This window comes from Ambystoma mexicanum, chromosome 10 (genome assembly GCF_040938575.1).
Source record: "Ambystoma mexicanum isolate Mex_15411 chromosome 10, UKY_AmexF1_1, whole genome shotgun sequence".
Classification (NCBI taxonomy): Eukaryota; Metazoa; Chordata; class Amphibia; order Caudata; family Ambystomatidae; genus Ambystoma; species Ambystoma mexicanum.
Genome location: NC_090932.1, coordinates 438,523,666 through 438,543,893, shown reverse-complemented (window position 1 = coordinate 438,543,893; position 20,228 = coordinate 438,523,666).

Here is a 20,228-nt window from a genome sequence, read left to right as displayed (position 1 = left end):
AGGCTGAAACACGTGTATGGGGTTGCTGTTGGTACTCTTGTTCAGAAGGTAATTGCCATAGCATTTCGGTGCTGTACTGCCCATGTGGGTGGGAAAAAGACTGATATGCAAATGGATGGTACAGTGAGCAAAAAGCAATGGCTGTGAACTATCAAAGTTGGAAGAAAAAAAACACAGAACATGTTATCATGACATGTTCTTTCTGGAGCGGGGTGACTGCTATCTTTTTTGAAAAGCTTGTGTGTCACTGGTCTTATCTGTGCCATCACACACATTTGCCTCTCCGTGGATCCGTGGAACAGAAGCAGGAGGATACAGAATGGAGGACAGAGTCACTTCTGACCCTGCCATGCATTTTAAGTGGAACAACAGCTATATGAACGCCAGGTATCACACATGTTTTTCTACCCCCAAACAGTGTTAAAAATGTATTGTTTTTTTATTTTTTTTATTTTGACACATTTTTCATTGACAGACTCTTTAAGGGCATATCACTGTGAAATGCACTCCCAACATACAGATAGGTTACGGGGTGCCTGCCAGGCATTACTGTCAGTAGCGTGTATGCAAGGGGGGTAGTGGCTACATATTTTGCGCTGGGACCAGCCCCCTACAAACATTGCAAGTCACTGTTGCAAATAAACTGACCTGTACATTTTGCAAACTAACCCCAATAAAAAAAGGGAATCCTTTGCCGTATTTTAACTGCATTCGTTTTTGGCACTGTGCCTTTTTGTCAGAATATGGACTTTTGAGTACCAAAAACATGGTGTCATTGGTGTGCTGATGGGTTTCACGTGAAATGTCCTTGATGGGATATTGCGTACTCTCAGTGCCGCGTAATGATTTTGAGCACTTTATTTTCACTTCTGGTGGTGCCTTGCTCATGTGTGCTTGAGCTATTCAAAACCATGTAGGCACTAATGTGAAAAAAAACACCTTTTACAATTGGCTAATTTTATGACATGTTATGAATGCTGCTATTTTACTCTGAAAATAATGTTACACTTAGAATACTACATTGAAATCACAGTGTATTAAAATAGGGATTGTTGCAACTATGTTATGTTGATACATTATGAAACTGACGCAATCCAAACTAGAATGGTCATATTGCAGGCTTCTAAAGCAGATCAGTATTTCTCAAATGTCAGTTTGGTCCATCTCTGATTGAAAGGCTCGGTGTGCTTTAAGTATCAAGTCATTTCTATAATGAAGCTCAATGGATGCCAATATGCTTCCAGGAAACACTGTATGTATTCGTTGAAATCCAGTTCTTATTAAATTAGGTAAATGTGTTTGGCTATCTGTGGCTTTCTCTGGCTATCTGTGGCGGACACATGTGGTGTATTTCACTGATCCAATGCATAAAGACTTTGCCAGAATACACCAATTGGAAACGGCAGTATAGGATGGTGGATTGATTTTTGTTTTTTCCTTTAAAATGCTTTATGGCTATAGGGTCAGCTTCCCAGCAGTCCTTGCCCTATTTTGATGTGCTTTTATATGTTGGATGTGGTTGGAATGTGGCTTTAGCAGTTTGTTTCCCTGGTTATTCCCGCAAAATTGTAAATAATTCAACATATATTTTAATTGGATTTCCAGTAGGGGCACATTGCTTCATGCTAAAAACGAGGGTGTACAGAGACGCGAATGGGTGACGCTTTACCCCTTCGTTCCAGTGGATACATCCTCAATTCCACGAGAACCGGTAACAGCTCGATAAAAGCGCATGTGGGTGAGTTGGATGGGTGCATTTTAGCCGCCAATTACAGGTCATTAATGGAACAAATCAACGTGTGTCGTGATGTTGTATGTCGCATATCTGTGCCATTAAAGTAGCCACAATCAAAACACAACCTGGGCAACTCAACCGCTGGTGCATTGCTCCAAATACAATAATCAATTGGTTTAATTTGGCCGTCATTTACACACGTGTAAATGTGTGCACCATTTTCTTGTGAGTGTGGAAACACTAAAAGCTGGTTTTAACATATTTCACTTATTCGTTTTCATTGTTTCATATAGTGACATTTTTGCTGTAACGTATATTTAGTTTATTTTGTGCTAAATATAAATGAATGAGACATGTTCCACTCCGTCAGAAGCAATCTTCAAATGCAAGATTCCTCACAACAAGACTTACATGGGTGGTTAGAAACCTAAGCAGAAAGGCTAATAGGAGCCTGATTGATAACATGCGCGAGGTCACTCTCGTTTACTTCGCCTTCATCTTGCTCAGCCCTTCACAAAGAAAACAGCACATCAGGAAACAGTCTTTAATTAAAAATGGCATTGAATCTATCTCAATCAATCAGCGGCCCTGTTAAAGTCAGGGCCCGCCATTTCAAGTGACAGAGACTGAATGATTCAAGGACTCTTCTTGAATTGTGCTTCAGTAAATTGCCGCAGGTGGCAAGCAACTTCTTCCAGACAAATGTGTGCAGGCCACAGAAAGCATGGACTGCCACAAACTGACTAAGATCCTTGCTTGTCTCCATAGTCCGCTCATTGGCCCTAGGAATGTACGGCTCAAAAAGTCTTCCAAATGTCCAATTATTTGTGCATGCGTTTGTCGTAACCGCTGTGGATTAAATTTGGCATTCAGAGAATAGCTTTTCCGTTCTGCTGCAAAGTACTGATTCTCAAACGGATTTGGTGATTTGTTTAATATTTCTAGGTATTTGAGCATTAGAAGGTGTCAGACATGGGTTCAGCCATTTTGAAGCGCCTCAAACTAAAGGGGAGAGGGCACATGCAGTACAATCTTTCACCACAGGCCTTCAGATCCGTCAAGTGCAAGGGAAACAAACAGAACAGAGAATAATTACAATACAGTGGGTAATTGCATAGACAACAGAACATCTAATATTCTAATTCGAGAAGGTCCAAGATAAGTGTTTGCCAAGTTAGATCGGGTTTGGAACAACAGTAAGTCAAGAACCAACTACGTTCACAGTGTTGTGGCTCATAGGCATCCAGACTGAAGGACTTCTTGAAGAGGAGGGTCTTCAGTTTTTGCACAAATGAAGGTGCTTGTACAAGGATCTTATTGCCATTTGGAGGTCATTCACATTGTGGCTCCGGCAGCACCTGCCACTTAGTTTCATTTTCTTGAGGGAGGTGAAGAGAGGTCTTAGAGAGAGTTTATCTTAGGTGTCTGGAGGTTGAGTTTGTCTTTATTCTCTACTTAAGCTAAAGCGGGTCCATGTACCAGGAGCTCCATGGGTGAGGCAAAGGATTTTGAAATTGATGCGTGCCCTAACACAGGATCAATGAGGGGAGAGAAGTGCTGGCAGGATGTGACCCCTCGGTTCGAAGACCAGGATGAGACTTGCTGGGCCTCATTATAAGTTTCGCGGAATGGGTTAACGGGCTCCGCTAATGGAGGCGGATCCGTTAAACCCGTCCCGCGAAATGACGAGGTCCCCTCGCGGGACCCGGTAAGGACGACTGGTAAAACCAGGCGTCCTTACCGGGTCCCGCAAGGGGAAGAGGGAGCTAAAAACGAGCCGGTCGAAATCAGCCCGTTGTTAGCTCCCTCTCCCATTCCTATTGAGCCCTAAGTGGAGCTCAGATGGGAATGGGTAAGGTCCGGGCCAGGGTTCCCAGAGGGATGAATTACCGGGCCCTCCGAACTCGGAATGGCCCAGTAATTCCTCATTCTGGGAACCCGGTAAAGAAGCCCGGTTTGACGGCAGCCATGGAGCTAATAGCTCCCTGGAGAGGCTAATAGCTCCATGGCTACAGACAAACTCGTAATGAGGCCCGCTGTCTTATTCTGAATATTATATTTTTAAATGCATTGGTGCCCTAACAGGTGCCGTTGGAGGGAGAGAAACATGGGAATTATGTGATCCTTGGGTTCAAGTCCCAGGATGAGTCTGCTTCCTTGTTCCGAATAGCTTGAAGTCGTTGGATGACATTACAGGGCTAACAGATAACTAGTTCCAAAGTCAAGGCATTAGAGTGCTAGTATTATTGAGTAATTTGCAATTTTAGGTTGGATTGGGTGAGTGTTACAACAAGCCAATTCTAGGCACATCACTAGGGTGCCACAAGCAGTTAGACATTGGGGTGCACAATTCCGATCTGAAAATCATCAAACCTAACCCCATTATAAGGGAATGGGGTGCCAAAATGGCACTTGGCCAGGAGAAGCATCATTTCTTGCAAAGGCCCTCGTTTGGGTACTTCACTCATGCCACCTCTGGCATGTTTTCTCCATTTCCCAAGCACTTGGTGGAATTTAAATATGTCCAGCCATTTACAGGAGTCATATTGTCTACTGGGTGCCATGCCAAACATCACAATGCTAGAATTCAGATGCTTAATGTTGAGGCTGTGCCATATGACGTAATCTCTCCTTTTCCAATGCAGAGGCTGTAGAATCAGAAAACATGGAAAACACATACCTATGCAGCTTTAATTATAAAAGAACGAGACGATGAAATTTGATAGAAAGTGTAAAATAAAGAGAAAACAGAATATCATTGCATAGTTATTAAAATAGAAAAGTGAGCAGTTAAAATATATTATGATTGGGATTTTAAACAGTGAATGATGGTGATTGCACCAATTGACCTGCATGCAATATTTGATAAAATAAATAATCGAATAAAACAACGGATAAGTATTAATGATCGAAACGGGTCCATCAGCATGGGGGACACACCTCTTTTCCATTTGTGTAGGACATTGCCGAGATACAAAGCGAGATAAGGAAATAACATTCAAAATGGGTTTGAGGCAGGACCAATAAGACATTCATGCTGTGTCCTCAGGAGGGTTCACTGTCAAAAGATGTTTTGCGGCATATGACGACATATGTGCATGCCACATTTAAGGGGACAAAGATGCAGAAAAGGCTGGCCATTTTAGAGCTTTGCAAAATGTACCAGATTGAGAGAGAAGATCCAGCTATACAGAGCAGATGCTCAATCGGCATAAAGGGGAGAATAAAACGTTTTCAGCTGCCCTTCCCTATCCTGAAGAGAAGAGTGTAGACACAGAGGAGAAGGGATTTTACCCTTTAAAAGAATTAAAAGCAGCAGCAGGGTATGTTAATCGAACCTATGCATGCCCCGCTTATAGCAGCGAGGATAATGTGGAAGAGAGCAAGAGCAGAAAATGCAAAGATACATAAGCACGCAGTGAAAGTACACAGTGTGATGAGAGAAAGGAGAAACAAGGCAGACGAATGGAGATAGAGCAAGAAGCTGGGAAGCATAAAGAAATAAAGGATGAAGCTAAGGGAATAAAAATAGTGCAGAATGAATGGATTGGCGAACAAATATTGTTTAAGCTAGACGATAAGGGCATTGATGGGGAAGAAAGAGAGGAGAGGAAAGAACAGGAAAAGAAAGAGCAAACAAAGAAGAGAGGGATAAAGAATGCAAGCAAAGGGAATAACAAAGAAAATATGAAGCAAGAAAAGAAATGGAGAGATTAGAGGAAAATAAACAAGAAGAGATAGATGCCTAAACAATGAAAGATAAGAAGTTGCAATGAAGGGAAGAGGAAGATGAATTGAGGAAGATGAGGAGAAGAGAATAAGAAATAAACAGGAGTAGGGTATTAAAAGGCGATGAGATAGAATATTTTTGTCATAAAAGTATGGTGCTGATTGAAGCATGAGAACAATTGGAGGAAGAGAGAGGGTCACAACAGAAGACATAGTGCAAAGACTTGGGAATGTATATAGGCAAAAGAGGGACAGACATGTACAAAACCCACGAGAATATAGAAGTATCTCTATTAAAGGGAACTGAAGATAGATTAGATGACGTTATGACAGATGAGTATGGAACACTGTCTTTAAATAAGTTATGCCTTGATGACGTGGAAGAAGACAACAGTCACACGAGGGGGGGCATAATGATATCAGACAAAAGGGAGGAGAATGGGAAGATGCAAAGAGAGAGTGCATGCAGGTTTTCAAATGAATCAAGTGCAGAAAAACAGGTAAAATGGTCAGATTTAGAGGGCCCTAAGGAGAAGCAATCAAAGTCAACACCATATGCTGTGCAACTACATGCACGATTGTGTAGTGCAGGTGATATATCTCTGCAATATGTCAGTAGGTTAAGATCATTACCAGGAAGAAAACAAATTGGCGAGGTTAGCTGTGCCTTGAAGACAAGGAGTGTAGGCAAGTCTGATTATGGACACAATTCCCATTATTGGACAAGGGGGAGGAAAACCATAATATATACCATGGTCACAAATGGATAATGACAATTTAAAGTGTAAATTGGTGAGTTTAACTTCCGGTGCAGGTAAATGGATTTATCAGTTAGAAAGGATGACATCAGGAGTGACGTCAGCTATAGGTGATGTAAAAGGGCTGCTAGCAGCTATCCTAGATTAGAGAGCTGATGATATTTGAAAGTGAGCGGGATATGCAGGGCTGAATGCACAAAACACGACACATGATGAAGCACCATTTAATAATTCCAGAGCAGACGCATGGCGAGTGCCCAGAGTACAATACCCTGATACATCAAATGTGGGTGCGATTATGACTTGGAAAATGGTAGAGGATGAATATGGACTTTGTTTATATTCAAGATATTCAGGATAGATGTTGGCAGGAGACTCGTGAACTGTGGGATACAACTGTAGCATTATTTTATCATATTCTATGTCAGGGACTGCCCGAGCCAATGCAATGGCACTTCAAAAAACAGGTAGGAATGGAAGCAAAGCCATGGCCAGAAATACAATTGACAATCATGCATCACAGCCGAATAATGCAAGAGAAGAATAAGAAGAAAGCAGAGAATAGATGGCAGGAGGAAGCAAAGTTAGTTCAGAAGAAGTTATTGAAAATAGCCATTGAGGGAGCGGTATTGACAAGTAATGAAGGAGGGGTGACACAGGAGATATAGTGCAGACAGAAAAAGAATGCAGGATATCCCAATGACAGAATGGGTACATTATTTGGCCAAGAGGAAGAGGGAATGGGCCTAGGTGAGTAGAGCAAGGTGGATTTCAAAACTCCCAGGGAAGAGGAGGATTTAATGGTGGATAGCCACAACAATGTTGGGATGGTGGAAGAATCGGACAGATAGGTAGGACATGCAGAAGCAGAGGCAGCATGCAACAGAATTGGCAAGCTCCAATAAGGGGGATGGGTTTTGCTCCACAATTTAATACAGAACCACAGTAATATTAGGACCAAGATCACCCGTATGACCAGACATAAGCACCACAATCCCAACAAATGCAGGTATCACTGCTGCAAACGTAATCACTGCAAGGGAAACCATAGCAGGTACCCATGGAAACACAACAGGCAAAACCGCAACAAGAATAGAGACAGCAGACTGTGGTACCAAAATGGAACATTGCATTAGGAGCCCAACATGCAACCACACCCAAATTAGGGAGTGTGACTGTGATAGGAGGAAAGCCTTGGGCAAATACAGGGATGTTTTTATACCCACAATATGATAGCCCACAGAGCGCCTTGAACCCAAGAGGAACCAAGGGTCAAGGTGACGATAGGAGGCAAGACATTTACATTTCTAGTAGACACTTGAGCCACTTGTTCTTGTGTCTGTGAGGGAAAATACCCAATGTCAAGTACTGCCATGAATGCTCATGGATTCTCTGAGGTTATGAGTTTAGTTGCTTTTACAGATGAGTTACCAATCTCTATAGGAGAACATGATATGTCAATGCCATTACTATATTCTAGGCAAATACCAGTTAATGTATTGGGATGTGACTTAATGACAAAGTTTAACATGATGATATCTTTTACTGACAAAGGAATAGTGTACTCTACTCCAAGGATACACTATATGAATGTGGGAGAGTTTTATGTTAGCCTTTACAGGCCAGCAGTCATAATGAGAAGTCCCTTTAGATTCAGAGGTATTTTTGAATGGAGTGACTATCTTATTATCATGGTTCCCCAGATTGGTAGGTCAAATATTGAGAATACCTGATGAATTTTTGTTTAGACCAGAAATTCCTATGGATGATAAGGAAGGGCAGATCATTCCCTTAGAATTAGAAGCAGCAGTGGTCAGAGAAGAAAGAGGATGGAGGAGAGTGATAGACCTCAGTGAAGGATACAGGTTGACAGATTTAACAGATTTGACAGACACAGAGCTGTTTAGAGATAACTACTCTGATGATGAACTGGTGGTTTTATAAGTATCACTTATTGGATTAAAGTAAAGAATATAGAAATACTGCAGAGAATGATGTTGGTAAATAGAAGACTGTCATTCTTTCAGGAAGACTTAGAAAAAGTGCAATAAATTGTATGGGCTATAAGCCTATATGATGTGTCTCTATTAAAAGGGATAGGTGTAGTTAAAATTAAATTAATATAAGGAGCTCTTTTACCACAAGCAAAGCTCTACCCAATGTCCAGAGAGCAGATGAAGGTATATTTGAGACAATTTCCGCTTTAATGAAGCAAGGCATATTGGTGCCATCAGATTCATCATGCAACAGGGCTGTGTACACTGTGAGGAAATAAAAGGGGGGTTGTGGAGATTTATTCAGGCCCTTCCTCCCTAAGCAATATAGACAAAGCTGTAACATCATATCTCAGGCCGAATATTTTACATTTGTCGATTTGAAGAATGCATTATTTTCGATTACTCTTCATGAAAACTCACAAGAATTGACTTCCTTTTTGTATAGAAATATGTGCCTTAAACATACTGATTTACCCCAGTGGTACTGTGAGTACCCTTTGATTTTTAACAGGGTTCTTGAGATGGATCTGGGGAATATCCAGCTCGAAAGCATAATAACACAGTATGCGGAAGACATTTTGGTGTGTAGAGAGAAAGAAGAAAGATATAGATAACACTCAGTTAAAATTATGACCATACATTCAGAGAAAGGATGTAAGGAAGACAAGGAGACATTATAATATTTCAAGAAGTCTTGCACATAGGACAGTTAATCCCTCATGAAGGGGGAAAAGTGACACCCGAAAGAGCAGAATCAATCATGAAAAACATAGCACCTAAAATAGTGAGGGAATTGCAACAATTTCTTAGGCTTATGCAATTATTTCAGAGCCTGGGTTTTCAACTCAAGTACATACATTTGAGCACTTTTAAAAGGACTCAAAGAAGAACAGGTGGACAAGAGTACAATAACATGAACAGATGAGATGACTAAAAGGTTTGAAGAATTAAAAAAGAGAATCAGTACAGGCCCTGTATAAGGGATTCCATATTATAATGAAGAATTTGATTTATTATCCCTTTTAAATGGAAAAGTTATTACAGCAGTTCTTACACAGAAGTCGACATTAGGACATGGACATAAACTGTTGGCATATTATAGTTGGATTTTATATCCAGTAAACAAGGGACACTATCTCAGTGAGCAATCTTTAGCTTTTGCAGCATTCTAAATTGAAAAAACTTCAAGTATAACAATGGGGTGACTAATAACGCTATTTGAAGAGCATGCATTGTTTGAAATTTTAGAGAAGCCAAAAAGTACATTGACCACATAAAGAGCGTCTGGGTACGAGGTAATTATCTCCAACCCCACGATTAAAATTGTTAGATGTAAAATAGTAAATCCAGCAATGTTTATAGCAGAACCAGTAGGAGGGGACGATTATGTACATGATTGTAAAGCATATACTGACTATTACACTGATATTCTAGGGAAAACACGATTGGGAGGTGGGAATTGTTTTTATTGATGGTTTGTCACAAATTGACCAAGCAACTGGGGAAAGGCATACTGAAGCAGCAGTAATGAAATTGAATAGAGAAGGTGAATTCAAGGTAGTAACAACAATGAGGTTGTCTTTGAATTATTCACCACAGGATGCAAAATTAGTGGCACTTATAAAAGTGCAAGCAGAGCTTGGAGGAGCTTGGAGGATGAGGAAGTGATGATGTATTCTGACTCTGCCAATTTGACATCAATTGTACATGCAGGTTTGTCACTCGGGAAAATTAGTGGTTTCTTCCATGCAGACGGCACTCCATTGCAACATGAGACCCCTTTGGAAAGAGAAAATGTTAAACAAATGACAGGAAGATGCATGTTAGCAAAGGAAGATTTTAACGTGCAGTCTATTGTCCAATTAATTGAAATACAAGGTCAAGTTCCAAAAGAAGAACAGGATATATGGATATATGGAGATGGTGAGGTGTTCTTCATCCCCCACTGAGGGAATGTGGGGGATGAAGAACAATTATGCTTCCTGCATTATTGAGAGCAGCGCTGGAGCAGCTTCACTAGCCAGCACACATGACACGAGAGTCTAACTGCAGCAGTTGCAGAAGAATGGTTCCCACCCAATCATTTGGTACATTTTATTGTAAAGTGCATAGTGTGCCAGAAATGTATCACAGGGCACACTTTGTGAACAGTGAGAGGAGCAATCCCTAGACCCAATGGCTCATTTCAGCATCTACATATGTATCATGTAGATATGCTGCAGATATGCAACCGCTACAAATATATGCTGGTTGGGGTTTGTCCTTTTCCTAGTTGGATAGAAGCTGGTCCATGAACACACCCTGATGCCCCATGCACTGCCAAGTTCCTTGTGCGTGAGGTGTTCCTCAAATGGGGGGGATGTGATTTTGTGATCTGACACTGAACCTCACTTTATAAACAAACTATTTGAAAAGATAGATCTCCTATTAGGTATAAGATATAAGTTGTTTTCCGCTTAACACCCACTGGTGAATGGTGTCGATCAAAGATTTAACAGATTGTTAAAGGAGCGAAAAAAATCAAGTAGAAAATCCCTCTCAAGAAGGGATGGCAACATTGTCTGCTGCTTGCCTTATATGCCTTGAGAAATTAGACTGGTTCAGATCACCATCTAACTTCTCATGAGTTGGTGACTGGACGCTGAATGAGAATCCCACTTGCTCCTCCAACTTGGGAAAGAACTGATGCCCACAGTGCGGTGAAGGCATTAGGCGATGAGATGCACGATTGCCTGACAACAATGATTTTGTAGGTGTTTCTTTCATGTCTCAACAGATCAAGAACAGAAGGGAGGGGTTAAAAAGAAGTGACGAAGACAGTCCACTTCGTGAAACAGAAGATTTGCCAGAGCCCCAAGTCTGAATACAGGCGCTAGTGCACAAATGTATGCGCACCTGAAGTATGCACATCTTTGAGGGGCAATATCAGGTAGGACAAGCTAGTATCACTGCTATTAAACTGAAGGGCGAAAAGCGTGGCTACATCTACATGACATCAAACCCTATAAAGTTGAAACATCAAAGATGTCGAAGTGAAGCAAGAGAAGTAGTTCCAAGTGAAAAAGTTCAGTGCATACAGATTCACCAAATGGCTAGAAATGAGAACAAGGAAAAGGAAGTGCACACAAGCACTTTAGATTATGGTCCAGCAATTCTCAAAAATCAAGTAAAGACCAGCGTTTCTCAAAATTTGACAAGAAGAAAATAGACTTGCAGCTACCTTGGAAATCTTTTCAGATAGGCTTCAAGGAAGAATGTGAAAAGAGTCAGGAATTTGAAGAAGAAAGAAGAGTATTGACTATTGTTTATGATTCCTATTATAGCAATAGTATACACACTCTTGTCTGTTATGTTTTATACATATTTCAGACTTATCCAGCTCTGATATGAAGGCAAATACACATTATCGTGTATCTGGAAGACCCCAAGAATAACTGTATTGTCTGCAGAGTGATAATTGCAATAATAAATCCAGTTTTTGATATAAAAGTGACTACAAAGGAGATACCAAATGTGTATATTAAAGTGAACACTAAATGGAGAAGCTTCAACATGTTAGAGACTCACTACCATCTAGAAAGTTAATTGGCTTTCATGCAATATTGATGATGATATTGGTTGGTATTATGATGTGTGTTTTTTTCCCTTATTATTATGGCATTTCAACATTTTGCCAAAAGTAGAACAGATATGCAGAGTGTTAATGAAACATCTATTATTGTCCCCACTAAAGGTACGGACAGCCTGTTTGATAATATAACTAGAAGTGTCTTTCAATTTAAGAGGTATGTTGAGGGAAACCATGAAGATATAAAAACATCCCAGGCACGAAGGAAGGAACAGCGGTTCTGATGGATCATTATTGGGCATGCAAATCAAGAGCATATAAGAAATGGCTGCCAAAATGGGGATTAGTGTGCTGATTGGTACTGGTAAGTATACTAGCCATGGTAGTGCCACCAAGTGACTTACAGATAATACAGTTCCCAAAAATGTCTCCAGACCTGAGGAAGAGAAGGTTGTTTAGCAAACGCAGACAAAAGAGAGAGAATTATTTTCAGCAAAATTAGTAGAAGCATACTATGAAATTCCAGAAGAACATACGCTGTTTAGTAGAACAGCAGTGCTATTTACATCTATCTTCATGCCAGGAATTCAGACTGTGGTGAATGCCAAATGGTTGCACATCACCAGATGGGAGCTGCTGAAAACTATCAACATGAGAATAAAAGGATTTAATGCAAACAGAGAAGAAATGAGGGCGATCAGGCGAATGGCCCTAAAGAACAGATATGTCATGTCCTGGACTTAATTACAGCAAAAGAAGGAGGCGTGTGCCCCAGAATTGGGCCTTTTTGCTGTAAATGTACACTTGCCCATGATGAGTTGAATGGAACCCTGATAGAAACAATGAGGATGGTGTCAACTTTGCACATGGAGATGGTGGATGAAGTGGAAGAAATTGAAGATGATGATTGGTTTACATCTCTGTTTTCATGGATTCTGTCCTTGCTGGCAAATGCTTTTAAAATGCTTGGAGCAGTACTAGTAGTCGTATTGCTAGGATTCATCATGGGACAATGCAAGAAGACAGCCAAAAAAGGTATTGGAAGAACATAATGATTGACATTGATGCTGGAACGGCTGAGCAGATGCAAAATTATGCCAGTATCCATGAGAATATAAATAAAAGTACTCTTGCACCTGCAGGATCAAGTTCCATTATCCTGAGGATCTGAAAAGATGTGTAGGACGTTTGATATTCACCATCTGGCGAGTGCTGCCACATGACGTGGAGTGTTGTTGAACATAGAAAAAATGCAGGTCAACTGAGTGGGGGTGACAAAGATTTGGATCCCAAACAGAAGCTGGATGAGGAGAAGATGATGATTAATGATGAAGAGGAGATAAGGACAATGGAAAAAGATAATTTGGTCATACATTCAACCCCAAAGGAGAATGTAGAGGAGAAGGTAGATGCTATTTCGCCATTTCCCACCCCTCACCGCCATCACACTTAAGCAGTCATAAAAGAGCAATACATGGGACCTCCTGTATTGTTTCCATACGGAATCAAGTATATAAGAGGTATTATGCACCCAGACAGTTATACAGAATGTACCCTCGCACTGAAGGTGTGGATGGATGTCACATGGAAGAATGTTTTGTGGAAGGATGTTGCCTGCCAAGATGTCAGAATGCGTCAATGAATATTACGGATGGACGATACAATGAAATCTCATGAGAACAAAGTGATGTCATGAAGAAAATATATGAACCTATGCTCAAATAGTATGAAAAATACTTAGAACTAATGATGTAACTGAAACACTGAGAAAAACCTGTATGTAAAGCTAAAGTAATCATGGATCTAAAGAAGATGAAGTAACTTACTGGCCAATAACTGTAAATACATAGTAACTCAAGGTAGTTGATATAGGAACATATAACATGGCAAGCACGTCATAGTATTAAGATGGACGCTGGCCCATGTTGCACTTAACCAAGCTACCTCAGAAACAGGCAGAGGCTATAGAATCAGGAGAAGTGGAAAAACAGATTGTGTGCAATGCCGACGATGAGTCAAGGTTGGACCAGAGTTAAGGATGCTGTTTTTAAAGGATAAGCACAGAGCACAAAGGGAGTACGTTGATAAGCTCAGAATGTGGGACATTCTTCATAGATGGAAGACGAAGAAAACATCTGTGAGAGCCAAATTGCTTGTCAAGTAAAAGTATACAAAGTTCATGTGAGATAGAGTAAGCAAGTCTCTAGAGGCAAAGAGGAGCAACAGCACCCTGCGTAATTAGATCAAATAGCAGTAAATTGAAGATTGAAGTGGACACATTTGTGGTCTCTTCATACATGGCTCAGAAATTGAAAACAAAGGCTATTCATTAGAGACTCAAGCTAAAATAGTGGTGTGCTCACAATCCCTTGAGTGTTCCAGGACAGTGAACATGGAACAACGTCAACTACAAAGGGAAGACTTTGGCTTATGGCTTACAGATGAGAGATGATGGACTAAATGGGTAAAACGGGTAGTAGTCTGATGGGATTCAAACACCTTAGTTTTGTTTAACATACGTGCTACTAAAAGAGCCAAAAGTCCAAGGTTGGGATAGTATGCCAACCAATCAGTGGGTTTGAGGGACAACCTAACGTGCAATGTAGCATAAACCAATACTCTGTTGTTTTGACAGCTGTAATCAGTACTATACATATTTAGAGGTAGTTCAAGGCGTGCCCCAAAGATAAGGGGTAGCCAATGATGTACTAATCTCTACATGCTCTATAAGTATATATGTTCTGATAAGCAATCCCTTCCCTTGAAAGGTTGTGTATTTTGACATGTAGAATGATGTCATAGATGATGTATATTGGGGTATAAAACCTCCATGTAATCAGGCTGCTATGCGAGTGTGCATGCACCAGTCTGATGTCGGGGAGTTCTCCCTACTTTATTGAATGACAATAAAGTGGTTCTTTGCCATATTCTTTGAGTCTGTCCGATTATTTGCTTTGAGATTATTATTGTAATTCCATCTAGCACAAATAGATGTTTCATGGTGATATAACAGAGTACGCTGAGTAAATGCTTTGTTGTCGCAAGGTTAGTATATTGCAGTTTGCTCCTAAGAATTGATAAAAGTGTTAATTTTTGATTACTGTAACAAAATGATATCCAGTAGCTGCTTTCCTTCCGAAAAGTTTGCATACAATCCCAAAACTCATTTGAATATCAATCACAATTCCAAAAATGATTATTTGAATTGATTGTTCCACCTGCTTTTGAAAGCAACACAATCCTAAAAAACGTCAAACAAAATGAGTCTATGTTTAATAGATAGGTAAAGGTGTTTTATTATAAAATTGATGTACACGGAACAGCAATTTTTTTTGCTGCATGTCTAAAGAGAACCTTTTTTGTCTTTTCTATGTGCATCAGCTGGCAGATAGGGTTCTGTTCCTAAATTTCTTCGGATAAACTTTAATGAATTTGCCTGAAGGTTGATGGCAGCTGGCATTCAATACTGTACATTTTTTTGTTGTTGAAAAAGTAGACTAAAGCTTTTTACTTAATTATAAAAGACTTGATATTACAGTGTTTTGGGGTACGACTACACCAGTGATGGCAATGTTCCATCTATAGACTTAACATTGACATGATTAGACAGAAAGACTAGTGATGGGAACTTGTACTCGCTATTACAGCCTCCGCACAGACTCTTCAGAAAACCCAAAAAGGCTCATTTTGGAGTCCCCGGAGCATAATTGTAGGGGCGAAAGACAGGTGTAATAACGTTGTGCCTGTCTTAATGCCTCCATTCATGGTCTGGGGGATATTCATTGTTTTCTAAGGCAGAGGGTGGGTGCAGAACGGGAGTTATTTTTACACCTGCTGTTTGTCCACCGCCTTAAAAATGTATTTGGTTTCAAACCAGCATGCGATGTTCATGCTGGAGTAAAAAAACAATGATTTCTTACAGAAATGCCTGCTTTTTGCAAAAATCATGCAATTTCCGTAGGAAGTCACTGTAAATGCTGCCTTCCATGCCACATGAGAATTGTGGAAGAAGCATGGACAGCAGGAATTGTCATGTATCTTAAAACGTTTTCATCTACCCCTTCCATTAAAATGCATATCTGAAATGAAAGCTGGGGTCACAAAAGAGTTGCATATCTATGGTTTCAGGATTTGAAGAGGGATTAGATAGGACAAGTACAGGGCTCTCATCCAATAAATATTTTCTTCACATTCGCTTGAGATACTTTCACTCCAAGATCCTAATCGATACTACTCTACCATGACCAGCAATGTTTTTTTCTGGTCTCATGACATCTTAAGTCAGTCTGTTGCAGGGTTGTGCTCCTTCACATTCACTGTTACTGCGGTGGTCAGCCTCTTCTTCTTTCTATGATCAGACCAGTAAAACATTTAAAACTGAGCAACAATATATACCAGGTCATCCAAGGGGCTCCCTCACCAAAGGAATCCCCTGAGGATATTCTTGACATTTACAATACAACTATACTGATTTCTGCTCCTACCCCGCCATAGAGTAGTCTGGCTCTGGTAGCTAGCCCTGCCTCCACCCTACATAACCCACCTTCATACAACCAGTCCACCCCAATCTGCTCAACAGTCAGTCTGGATCAACTGCCCTCAGTCTCCGACGCACTACAAGCTCAGATCACTAATCTCTTTAGATCGCCATCTTCAATCACTTCTCACACCTTTGAAGGGTTCCCAGGCTCCCATACACAGGGCACTGCCAGTGTATTCCCTCTCAGGCAGCTAGCAGTGTGATGAAAAACCACAGTTGCAGTGCATGTTGCATGCAGTGCCACAAATCTCTTCAATATTATCCAAATGTTTCCTAGGGTTTGAGAGGATCCAATTAAGTTTCAAGAGGAGTTGTGGGTTATTATTAAATTTCACATACCCACATGTGGTGAACTAAACCGGCTGCTTACAGCTGCTCTCCCTACTGACACATGTGCATCACTTAGACAATGCAGTAACTGGCCAGGGGACAAACCTGCCACCATTGGTTTAAAGATATTGGGCCTCATTACGACCCTGGCGGTACGGAGTGAACGGCGCCGTAAAAGGTGCCGGTGCCATTCACTCTGTACCACTGCATTACGAGTTCCCCTTGCGGGTCACGGTAAGCACGCCTGGGAAAACCAGGCGTGCTTACCGGGTCCCGCGAGGGGAAGAGGGAGCAAACAACGGGCCATCTCGTAATGGCCCGCTGTTTGCTCCCTCTCCCATTCCCATTCAGCTCTATGGGGGCTGAAATGAGAATGGGGAAGGACCGTGTCCGGGTCCTTGGAGTGAGGAATTACCGGGCCTTCCGAACTCTGAATGGCCCGGCAAGTCCTCATTCCGAGGACCTGCACCCTGACGCGATTTCGGAGACAGCCACGCCGCCAATAGCGGCATGGTTACCGCCAAACTCGTAATGAGGGCCATTTACTGACAGATGAGTACAGACGATCATTGAGATCTGCCCCCAGAAATCTTTTTGGGACAATATTACCACCTCCAAGCAGGCAACGGGTGAAAGTCTGGCATGCTATCTCGAACAATTGAAGGGATGCTTTGAGCAATATTTTGAATTACTGATGCAACTGCTGTGGCCCCCCAGGCTGTAGTGTCACAGTTTGTTATGGGTCTACAGCCGAAGGTGGCTGAAGGTATCAAGTCAATTCTGAATGGCTGGGAAGGAAAGAATTTGACAGTAGTTCTGTTAGCTGCACAACACTTTCAGGAGACGGTTGAGAGACAAAAGGAGACTACAGAAGCTACGCTTGTGGCATTACAAATTCAGCAGTTGCAACCGCCCCAGGGCAGAGGAGGATTCCGATCAATGTCAGGGGGGTGGAGGCGAGGATGAGAAAAAGGAAGAGGTACATTTTATTAAATTTAACAGGGAAATTGCAATAAAAGATATAACTATCAATGCCGTTACTGCAAGGAGTTTGGGCACTGGTAAACCGACTGTCCGAATTGACCTGAGTATCACTGACAAGGCGGTCAGCCTACTGAACCAATCAGTCTGGCTGTGCTCCTGCCTCCTCCACCATCTCTGCAGAATGCTCATTAGGATTGCCCAAGGGGCTCTGAACTCCTTTACAGCTTATCAAACTTATTCCTGCTGCTCCTTATGTTGCTTGCATGATTGCTGGTCAAAAGGTTTCATGTTTGGTTGACACTTGAGCATCACAGTTGTGACCCACTGTGGCCATGTGCCTGGCCTAGTACTTGTGGGGAGGACTACAATCCTGAACAGGGCTGGGACGGGACCATGAGGCGTGTGCATCAGCATGCATGCAAGCACATGGTCAAAAGGGAGGTTCCCATTTTTGCCAGTGCTTGTGATTAAGACAATTAGCCTTGCTGGGTTTTGTACCCGGGAATCTGCTTCTGCCTGTTCTGCGAAATCATCATTACGGTTCTGCCACCACTGAAATGTCTCCCTGTTTTGTACGATTTTGCGCACTGCATGGTGTTTCGTTCCCATGTTGGTTTCTAGTAGCTTCAGGATAAAGTTTACATAGGTATTTTTTTCGAATCACGCTAATTTTGCGCAGGGCCCTGAGAAACTTTGCATGTTTTTTTTTATATTTGTGATAGGTCCTCGCAATGAAATAAGAAACATTGTGCTGTTATTTGGTCGATATGTGCAAAGTTCGCAACTCAAGAAACTTCATTCAGGTTTTATTTTGATCCATGGGAGCATGAGAGTCTGTTCTAGTTTTGCTCGGTGACACGAGAAAACTTGCATGGTCTTATTTCCGATCCATGATAGTCTCGTCCAGCGGCATGAGAAACTTTGTGTGGGCCTTTTTTGATCGTTCGTAATTTTGTGCAGCAACACAAGAAAGTTCACGCAACTTTTTGTTTGATTCATATGAGGTTCGCACAGCAGCATGATGAACGCTGTGCTGCTCTTTTCGATTTTTGCTAAATTCACACAGTGGCACGAGAAACTTTGCACTGCTCATTTCAATACTTGGGGTTGGCAAAATGGCGGATTGGGGTAAAACAGATCGAAATCTTACAGATTTTTCATCCGTGGCTGGCAAAACAGAATTTTATGATTTTGCTCAGCCCTAGTAGTAAGGAATGCTCCTGCCTTGTTTCTACTTCACCTAGAGTTCTAGTTTTCTAGTGATCCTGCCCAGATCATAACGGTGAACAGACAGTCCAAGTAGGTGTGAGGAAACACCTTTGAGCCTGGGGTGTGGCTGTGATTGGGCTCTTGTGTGGATATGCAGTAACATCCAGGACATTGCAGTTATGATGCTGCACACACGTAGTGCTTTGACTGCTCTGGGCTCAGATGCGGGTCCAGGGATAAGTGATATGAAGGTTTGTTCTGTGTATTCAAGTGAAAAAAGTGGCAACATCGGAATCATGGAGGTGGGTTTGCTCATCTTTCTGTTACTTCAGGTGGGGTGTCAAGATTTTGGCGATTAAAGACTGTTTTCAAGGAGCCAGCGTTGCATGTATGTTATGTGGATGTTTGTGCTTATGGTAATTTTATAAGAGACAGAAGGGTGTCAATGTTAGGACAGGGATTTTTAGTGAATGCCTTCATGTATAAGGATGCTATGGATAGCCATGTTTTTTATGTTATATGCATTCCTTTAAGTACAAGGGTGTGCAGGCATAGAGGTCCATCAATTGGATTGCATAGGAGAACTTAGGGATATCCTTATTTCAGTGTGCAAATCAGTGTAGTGTGTCAGAGTCCTCTCCTCATTTCACAATAACTATTCAATGTGTCTTCCTTAACCTATTTCCTGTTTCCCACCTTCCCTATGACTATCCACAACTTCTTCCTAATCTTCGTTCCCCCATTGGTTGCCTTACAGTGACATGTGCACTCGAATAGGCATCTTGTGCCAAACAAGGTCAGAGGGTCATGTACATGCGGCTTCTCTAGTTATGTGGAGAGTGTGGAATACACCTATTACAATCATGCTCAGCTTTGACAGCCTCAGAACTTTCACATGTTGTGCATTCTGAGGAAATTGTCAATGCTTTAGCTATCAGAGGTACATCCATACCTCACCCTGTGTCCTCACCACTTATGGTTATCTTTGACAACCATGGCTTCTTGTTGAGTTTGTATTCCCTTGTTAGTCTGTTTGGGTTAGATCTATTGTGTAAGCTGATCTTCTCCATCTGTTGTTTCCCTGAATGTATATTTCTCGATATTCCAGCCAATAGGGAACTCTAGGTTTTGTCTTTATAATGGGATGACCCCTATTTGAACTCCAGAGACAGGACCACCACTCACTTGTTGCACAGGGATAATTGGACCAAGTGCTTTCCAAATAATGGTCCACCCATGAAAATGATTCAAGTTATATGCTCATTGGTGATCTAGTCAAAATTACCCTGATTCCATCCAAACCACAGTACCCTATTTCTAGGCAGGCTTAGGTAGGTATCTGCCCAGTTATAGAATCTCTACTTAAACTGGCCTGGTT